At 36.7% G+C, this 10070-nt stretch overlaps 1 non-coding gene across 1 annotated transcript; it reads left to right on the forward strand.

The window, feature by feature from the left end:
* Positions 1 to 9667: 9667 nt before the first annotated feature.
* On the forward strand, positions 9668 to 9770 carry LOC115838076. The gene has a single exon (XR_004033131.1). It is a non-coding gene; the product is annotated as a U6 spliceosomal RNA (small nuclear RNA).
* The last annotated feature ends 300 nt before the right edge of the window (positions 9771 to 10070 follow it).

The raw sequence follows: 10070 nt of genomic DNA on the forward strand, positions 1-10070 counted from the left end.
CAACTTGGAAGGGGATAGGTCTTCCACCTGTTCCTAGCTCCCACCGACTCCATGGATCGGGCAGCCCTGGTTGTGCCTCCTCCACTTCAGCTGGTGTCATGGCAGTGGCTACTCCAGATGGGCCACCACTGCTATCATTACCACTAAAATCCAGACAGGAGATGACAATTTAGATTTAGATACTGGTATTAGAGAAGGAATGCAGTGATGCATTTGAGATATATTTTGAAATTGAAAATAGGGTTTGCTGATTGAGTGGATCAGAGTATAAGAGAATGGAAGGAATGAAGTTTGGGTTTAAGAGGGGTAGGTAACAATTACATTTGCTGTACTTAAGATGTCTAATTTCAGAAAAAGAAACAACAACCACTGGTGCTATTTTTATTGAGTTTGTGTTAAATGTTCATATTGAATAAGAGAAAATTGATATCTTCATGATGTTGGATATCCTTCTCCAAGATTGTGGTATGTCTTTCAACTTGCTCAAGTTTTGCTTTTGTGTTTTTCAGAAATGGTTCAAGTTATCCCCATTTGCATTTTTATATTTTGTATATTTTATCATAAGTACTTAAAAATCTGTTGTAAATAGGTTCTTCTTACCCATACATTGTCTAGCTGGTCATCATTCACAGATAAGTAGGTAATTATTTTGGTATGTCAATTTTATATCCTGTTAGCATGGTAAATTTATTGTTTTGTTTTTCTTGATTCATAATATATCATCTACAAATAGAGTTTTAGTTCTTCCTTTTATACTGTTAAGCCTCTATTTGCTTTCTCTTATACCATTGCATTGGCTAATGCCATTAATACAATGTTCAAACAGGTGTGAGCTATCACACCCAGCAGGTGATATTGTCTCATTTCTGATTTTGACTACTGGCAGTGCTTCACTGCAATGTCAGATGCTAACCTTTGAACTGAGAAATATACATTTTTGTCATTTTCATGATATGTGTATTAATTCCTATTTGTTGATGGTTTCGTTGGTAATAAAAATAGTTTTTTTTTGTCAAATGCCTTTTTAGCATCTCTGAGACACTATCAAGCTATTTATCCTTACATAAAAGAATATGAGTTTTTATATTAATGGATAATACAATATTGAAGGGTGCTTACACCCCTGGAATAAAATTCTCTTGATTATGATGTGTCTTATTTTAATGTTAATGTTTTTATGTTTTGAATATTTATTTAGAACTTTTATGCATAAGTGCTTGCAGGTGTAACTGATTGCCAATTTTCTTTTGTGCACAATATTTATCAGGTTTAGCTATTTGCTTTAGAGTGATTTGGAGGTGGTACTCCTCATTTTCTTTTCTTTTCTTTTTTTTTAAATTATGGTCTGGAAATGTCCACAATAACATTAGGATTATCTAGCCTTTATAGATTTGAGAAATTCCTCTATGAATCCATGATTGTATGTTGTTCCTTATACAAATAACTCTTTGAGAACTTTTTCTTTTTATAAAATAAAAATTGGTTTCTTCTACATGTGTGTGCTCAGTATTAGTAAACTATTTTTTTGTAAAAAATAATTTTTTCATGTAGTGGATTTTAAAAATTTATTTATTGTCTCAAGATAAAAAATTTATTTGGTGGTTTTTGTATCCATGTCATCAATTTCTTATTTTTCTAAAGTGGTTGTATGATGTGTGATGAAATGTCTATTGGGCTGTTTTTGTTTGTTTGTTTTAGGGACAGGTTCTTACTATGTTGTCCTGGCTGGCCTTAAGCTTCTGGGCTCCAGTGATTCTCCTGCCTTAGGCTCTTGAGTAGCAGCTGGGAATACAGGCACAGAATGCACCACTGCATCTGCTTTGGTATTTATTTATTTATTTATGAGATGTAATCTAACTCTGTTGCCCAGGCTGGAGTACAGAAGTGCAATCTCAGCTCACCGCAATCTTCGCTTCCCGAGTTGAAGTGATTCTCCTGCCTCAGCCTCTTGAGTAGCTGGAATTATAGGTATGCACCACCACACCTGGCTAATTTTTGTTTTTTTAGTAGAGGGAGTTTTGCCATATTGGCCAGGCTGGTCTTAAACTCCCGATCTCAGGTGATCTACCCGCCTCAGCCTCCCAAAGTGCTGGGATTTCAGGCATGAGCCACCACAACTGGGCCATTTTTTGGTTCCATATGAACTTTAAAGTAGTTTTTTCCAATTCTGTGAAGAAAGTCATTGGTAGCTTGATGGGGATGGCATTGAATCTATAAACCACCTTGGGCAGTATGGCCATTTTCATGATATTGATTCTTCCTATCCATGAGCATGGAATGTTCTTCCATTTGTTTGTGTCCTCTTTCATTTCATTGAGCAGTGGTTTGTAGTTCTCCTTGAAGAGGTCCTTCAAATCCCTTATAAGTTGGATTCCTAGGTATTTTATTATCTTTGTAGCAATTGTGAGTGGGAGTTCACTCATGATTTGACTCTCTGTTTGTTATTGGTGTATAGGAATGCTTATGATTTTTGCACATTGATTTTGTATCCTGAGACTTTGCTGAAGTTGCTTATCAGCTTAAGGAGATTTTGGGCTGAGACAATGGGGTTTTCTAAATATACAATCATGTCAGCTGCAAACAGGGACAATTTGACTTCTTTTCCTAATTGAATACCCTTTATTTCTTTCTCTTGCCTGATTGCCCTAGCCAGAACTTTCAACACTATGTTGAATAGGAGTAGTGAGAGAGGGCAGTTTTCAAAAGGAATGCTTCCAGGTTTTGCCCATTCAGTATGATATTGGCTGCGGGTTTGTCATAAATAGCTATTACTATTTTGAGATACGTTCCATCAATACCTAGTTTATTGAGAGTTTTTAGCATGAAGGGCTGTTGAATTTTGTCAAAGGCCTTTTCTGCATCTATTGAGATAATCATGTGTTTTTTGTTGTTGGTTCTGTTTATGTGATGGATTATGTTTATTGATTTGCATATGTTGAACCAGCCTTGCATCCCAGAGATGAAGCCCACTTGATCGTGGTGGATAAGCTTTTTGATGTGCTGCTGGATTTGTTTTGTCAGCATTTTATTGAGGATTTTCGCATTGATGTTCATCAGGGATATTAGTCTAAAATTCTCTTTTTTTGTTGTTGTGTCTCTGCCAGGTATCAGGATGATGCTGGCCTCATAAAATGAGTTAGGGAGGATTCCCTCTTTTTCTATTGATTGGAATAGTTTCAGAAGGAATGGTACCAGCTCCTCTTTGTACCTCTGGTAGAATTCGGCTGTGAAACTGTCTGGTCCTGGACTCTTTTTGGTTGGTACGCTATTAATTATTGCCTCAATTTCAGAGGATGGTATTGGCCTATTCAGAGATTCAACTTCTTCCTGGTTTAGTCTTTGGAGGGTGTATATGTCCAGGAATTTACCCATTTCTTCTAGAGTTTCTAGTTTATTTGCATAGAGGTGTTTCTAGTATTCTCTGATGGTAGTCTGTATTTCTGTGGGATCAGTGGTGATAGCCCCTTTATCATTTTTTATTGTGTCTGTTTGATTCTTTTCTGTTTTCTTCTTTATTAGTCTTGCTAGTGGTCTATCAATTTTGTTGATCTTTTCAAAAAACCAGCTCCTGGATTCATTGAATTTTTTGAAGGGTTTTTTGTGTCTCTATTTCCTTCAGTTCTGCTCTGATCTTAGTTATTTCTTGCCTTCTGCTAGCTTTTGAATGTGTTTGCTCTTGCTTCTCTAGTTCTTTTAATTGTGATGTTAAGGTGTCCATTTTAGATCTTTCCTGCTTTCTCTTGTGGGCATTTAGTGCTAGAAATTTCCCTCTACACACTGCTTTAAATGTGTCCTAAAGATTCTGGTATGTTGTGTCTTTGTTCTCGTTGGTTTCAAAGAGCATCTTTATTTCTGCCTTCATTTTGTTATGTACCCAGTAGTCATTCAGGAGCAGGTTGTTCAGTTTCCATGTGGTTGAGTGGTTTTGAGTGAGTTTCTGAATCTTGAGTTCTAGTTTGATTGCACTGTGGTCTGAGAGACAGTTTCTTATAATTTCTGTTCTTTTACATTTGCTGACGAGTGCTTTACTTCCAGCTATGTGGTCAATTTTGAAATAAGTGTGATGTGGTGCTGAGAAGAATGTATATGCTGCTGATTTGGGGTGGAGAGTTCTGTAGATGTCTATTAGGTCCACTTGGTACAGGGCTGAGTTCAAGTCCTGGATATCCTTGTCAACATTCTGTCTCATTGATATCTCTAATGTTGACAGTGGGGTGTTAAAGTCTCCCATTATTATTGTGTGAAAGTCTAAGTCTCTTTGTATGTCTCTAAGGACTTGCTTTATGCATCCGGGTGCTCCTGTATTGGGTGCATATATATTTAGGATAGTTAGCTCTTCTTGTTTAATTGATCCCTTTACCATTATGTAGTGGCCTTGTCTCTTTTGATCTTTGTTGGTTTAAAGTCTGTTTTATCAGAGACTAGGATTGCAACCCCTGCTTTTTTTTGTTTTCCATTTGCTTGGTAGATCTTCCTCCATCCCTTTATTTTGAACCTATTTGTGTCTCTGCAAGTGATTTGTCTCCTGCATACAGTACACTTGATGGGTCTTGACTCTTTAACCAATTTGCCAGTCTGCATCTTTTAATTGGGGCATTTAGCCCATTTATATTTAAGGTTAATATTGTTAGGTGTGAATTTGATCCTGTCATTTTTATGTTACCTGGTTATTTTGCCCGTTAGTTGATGCAGTTCCTTCCTAGCATCAATGGTCTTTACAATTTGGCATGTTTTTGCAGTGGCTGCTACTGGTTGTTCCTTTCCATGTTTAGTGCTTCCTTCAGGAGCTCTTGTATGGCAGACCTGGTGGTGACAAAATCTCTCAGCTTTTGCTTGTCTGTAAAGGATTTTATTTCTCCTTCACTTCTGAAGCTTAGTTTGGCTGGATATGAGATTCTGGGTTGAAAATTCTTTTATTTAAGAATGTTGAATATTGGCCTCTACTCTCTTCTGGCTTGTAGAGTTTCTGCCGAGAGGTCTGCTGTTAGTCTGATGGGCTTCCCTTTGTGGGTAACCCGACCTTTCTCTCTGGCTGTCCTTAACATTTTTTCCTTCATTTAAACTTTGGTGAATCTGACAATTATGTGTCTTGGGGTTGCTCTTCTCGAGGAGTATCTCTGTGGTGTTCTCTATATTTCTTAAATTTGAATGTTAGTTTGCCTTGCTAGGTTGGGGAAGTTCTCCTGGATAATATACGGTAGAGTGTTTTCCAACTTGGTTCCATTCTCCCCGTCACTTTCAGGTACACCAATCAAATGTAAATGTGGTCTTTTCACATAGTCCCATATTTCTTGGATGCCTCGTTCATTTCTTTTTACTCTTTTTTCTCTAAACTTCTCTTCTCACTTTATTCCATTAATTTGATCTTCAATCACTGATACTCTTTCTTCCACTTGATCAAATCAGCTATTGAAGCTTGTGCATCTGTCATATAGTTCTTGTGCCATGGTTTTCAGCTCCATCAGGTCATTTAAGGTCTTCTCTACAGTGTTTATTCTAGTTAGCCATTCATTTAATCTTTTTTCAAGGTTTTTCACTTCCTTGCAATGGGTCCGAACATCTTCCTTTAGCTCAGAGAAGTTTTTTATTACCGACAGTCTGAAGCCTACTTCTGTCAATTTGTCAAACTCATTCTCTATCCAGCTTTGTTCCATTGCTGGCAAGGAGCTGTGATCCTTTGGAGGAGAAGAGGCACTCTGGCTTTTAGAATTTTCAGATTTTCTGCTCTGGTTTCTCCCCATCTTTGTGGTTTTGTCTACCTTTGGTCTTTGATGATGGTGACCTACAGATAACGTTCTGGTGTGGGTGTCCTTTTTGTTGATGTTGATGCTGTTCCTTTCTGTTTGTTAGTTTTCCTTCTAACAGTCAGGTCCTTCAGCTGCACGTCTGTTGGAGTTTGCTGGAGGTCCACTCCAGACCCTGTTTGCCTGGGTATCACCAGTGGAGGCTGCAGAACAGCAAATATTGAAGAACAGCAAATATTGCTGCCTGATTCTTCCTCTGGAAGCTTCGACCCAGAGGAGCACTCGCCTGTATGAGGTATCAGTTGGCCCCTACTGAGAGGTGTCTTCCAGTTAGGCTACATGGGGGTCAGGGACCCACTTGAGGAGGCAGTCTTTCCATTCTCTGAGCTCAAACACTGTGCTGGGAGAACCACTGCTCTCTTCAGAGCTGTCAGACGGGGACATTTAAGTCTGCAGAAGTTTCTGCTGCCTTTTGTTCAGCTATGTCCTGCCCCCAGAGGTAGAGACTACAAAGGCAGCTAGCCTTGCTGAGCTGTGGTGGGCTCCACCCAGTTCAAGCTTCCCTGGCCGCTTTGCTTACCTACTCAAGCCTCAGCAATGGCAGATGCCCCTCCCCCTGCCAGCCTGCTGCCTCACAGGTCGACCTCAGACTGCTGTGCTAGCAGTAAGCAAGGCTCCGTGAGCGTGGGATCCACCGAGCCAGGCACGGGATATAATCTCCTGGTGTGCCATTTACTAAGACCACTGGAAAAGCGCAGTATTTGGGAGGGAGTGTCCCATTTTTCCAGGTACCATCTGTCATGGCTTCCCTTGGCTAGGAAAGGGAAATCCCCTGACCCCTTGTGCTTCCTGGGTGAGGTAATGCCCTGGCCTGCTTCGGCTCAACCTCCGTGGGATGCACCCAGTGTCCAACCAGTCCCAGTGAGATAAACAAGGTACCTCGGTTGGAAATGCAGAAATCCCCCATCTTCTGCATCGATCATGCTGGGAGTTGCAGACCGGAGCTCTTCCTATTTGGCCATCTTGGAATGGAATTGAGCCTGTTTTGTTATAAAAGAATTATTTTTTTTTTTTTTAGTTAATTTTTCCCTTCTTTTATCTTTATGAATTCCTTTCTTCTCTTTCTTTTGGTTTGCCTTTTCTGGCCCCTGACATTTTGAGTGGGATGTTTAATTTACTGTTTTCATTTTTTCATTTTTAAATAAAATGAATATTTTTAGCTATGAATTTTCTTTCAAGTACTGTTTTAACTATATCCCATAAGATCTTGTTTATAGAGGGTCATTGAATCTCTATGTAAAAGGTTGTATTTTGGTCAGTGAACATTGTTTCCTTTTCAATTTTGTGTAATCTGTCGAGATATTCTTTATGGTCTACAATTTTTATTTTTCAAAATATTTTCATGTGCAATTGGTTAGAAGCTATATTTTTAATATTGGGGTGAATATCTCAATAAATTATGTAGATATAAACAGATTCTATCTAGATTCTCACATAATACTTTTACTCTTGACCTAAGACAGTTTTATTGTATTAAATTCTCTTACCTTAGTGTGTTTCTAATGAACCATCTGTAGAATCTCTTTTATAAAAATGGTTTGTATATTATATAACATTTAGGGATTCATATCTGTTTTATCTTTGCTGTGAAGATATAACATTATAACATAATAACTCTTATTCTCATTTAATACTTTTTAGCCTTAATTATGTTTGATATGAAGTTGTTATCTCTGCTTTCCTTTTTTGTTTTGCTTGTTATTTTTTCATCCATTCTTTGATTTGTAGCCTCTTAAACTTTTTAAAGTGATTCTCTTGTCTACAATACAAAGTTGCATTTTGCTGTCATTCTACCTGAAATTTTTTACTTTTAATGAGCTCAGCCTACAAACACATAATAATCAATTATTCACTAAGTAATTACTTTTTTGTTTTCTTTTGTTTTTATTTTTTTAAGTAATAGAAAAGTTTATATTTTGGTTATAATGTTTACTGTTGTGTGAGTATCTCATTCCCCATTTTCCTTAGGAGTATCTATGGATTTCTACAAGAAACAAATAAAATATTCACTTAGTTCCTCTTCCTTCCTTCTTCTTCACCATTTAATTTTAATCAATCTTATTATCTTTCTTACTGCTGTATTATTACTCTTAAATGTACACAAGTTTCTTGCATTTAAATGTTATCATTTGATTCCTAACCACTACTTATTAGGGAATCTTCTATAATATTTTATTTCACCATTTCTGTCTCTCTCTTCTGTTCCTAGTTTTCTCTTTCTATTTTGTAAAGCATATATTTGTTATTTAATCTTAGTTACGCCCTTCCTCTCTCCCTCTCTTTCTCCATCCCTCTTCCTCTATCTCTTCTTCTCTCTTTATATATAGAGTTTTATTATTCAATGCTTAATACCAAAATTTTATACAGAATCTCTTCAATCAGCTCCTGGTTGTCTAAGCATATTTTCTAGGAGATTGCTTAGGAAAGATTCATAAACTTAAATTCTTGCATGTTTAAAACTGTTTTCTTAAAATCTTCATACTTGAAAGAAAGCTTGGCTGGATAAAACATTATTGCCTTACATCTTCTTCCTATGTGTGTCTGGTAAATACTGTGCCATTATCTCCTTGCATTACCGTTCCTCTCAAGAAGTCTGATGTCAATATAATTTTCTTTACTTTGTCAGTGCATTGTTGTTTTTGATTGGAAGCCTATAGTTTTTACCTGTTATCTCTAAAATCTTATAATGTTAGGAACACGGTGTTACTGTTTAACATCCTAGGCCAATTTTCTCAGGCACACTGTGCATCTTTTTTATATGCACATCCAGGTATTCTTAAAAATGAGAGCTTTTTGTATTCTAATTAAAAAAATATTAGTTCTGTTTCTTTGCTTGATTGTTATGTTTTATTCTTTATTGCTTCTTTTGGTAGTCTTTTTCTATGGAAATTGTATTTTCTTTATCGGTTATGTACATTCCATCTTTTTTGTCTTTTGTCTTTCTACCTTCTATTTATTCCTCTCTAACTGTATCATTTGTCTGTTTGGTCTCGTTTCTATCCTCTTGATGTCAGTCACTACACTTTAAGTAGTTTCTATTATCTTTTGGGTATCTTATGTTTAATCTTAATTTACAAGTTAATTTTGAATTGTTTTCTTTCCCAAACTTTGTCCTTTCCCATTTAACATCTATTACCTGTCTCTCATTACCTGTCTCTTCTTAAAGTTTGTAATTTCCGTTTTTAAATGTTCTTTCACATATACAATGTCTTGTTTTGTTATATTTTAAATTCTGGCAAGACTCTTACTTCTCAGCAGGTTTTGTCTGTGTCACTTAATGTGCTTTCATTTGTGAACCTGTTTTGATCTTCATCTTCAGCTTTTCGTGAATGCCATGATTTTATTTTTTCTTATCCATATTTCATTCTCCTAGAATAATGACTAGGAAAATATTTCTTTTATGTGGCTGGTGGGTAGCAGGTGGCTTTTCTGAGTTCTCATATCAAGGATTCTGCTTCTGTAGCAATAGGAAATGGTGGTTTCTAAATGTATGAAATCATTTTTTAGTGGAGGTGCAGTTTGCTTTTATTTTCATATTATATTCTGTTCCAGTAGGCTGTTTGTCATCAACTACTTCTTTTCCTCTATTTAAAACCAGCTGCTGACTCCAAATGCAACTGCTGCTATAGAAGTCACACACTATCAGATAATTGAAAGTCCTCATGGGACCCCCACAGGACATAGTTTTGTAAAGCTTTATAAAGGTAAAAGATACATTACAGCCACAGAGAGCAAGTGCAGACATTCGTAGAGGAACAGGACTTATCATTGCAGCCCTGTAGGGTCCTATCTCAGTCACATAGGATGTGGTTCGTCTTTGGTTTATTAGCCACCAAGGTAAATACAAGATATTTTGGTTTTGTACTTGCTTCGACAGCACGTACTAGAACTGGAATGACACAGAGAAGTTTAGCATGGCTTCTGCACAAGAATGACATGAAAATTTATGAAGCATTCCATATTTTTCAAGTTTCAAAATATCATAGTACCGCCAAAATATGTGCAACTATTATACATCTTTTTTTCATAAAAGATACCTGATTTCATCTGTGAGTTCATTAGCTTCACTTATGCCAAGGTAAAAATTTGCTAAGTGGTCTTTTACACCACATCAATCACTTAGATAAAACCTAGGCTTTATGACTTATTAAACCATGTGTAACTGTCAATCTATACATTTTCACTAAGCAGTATAGATAGCAAGCTAGTACAGCATGTCTCCAGGGGAATTTCAGACTTCATGCTGCATGTTATACATAGACAGCT

The sequence above is a fragment of the Nomascus leucogenys genome, chromosome 13, assembly GCF_006542625.1.
Source record: "Nomascus leucogenys isolate Asia chromosome 13, Asia_NLE_v1, whole genome shotgun sequence".
Taxonomy (NCBI): Eukaryota; Metazoa; Chordata; class Mammalia; order Primates; family Hylobatidae; genus Nomascus; species Nomascus leucogenys.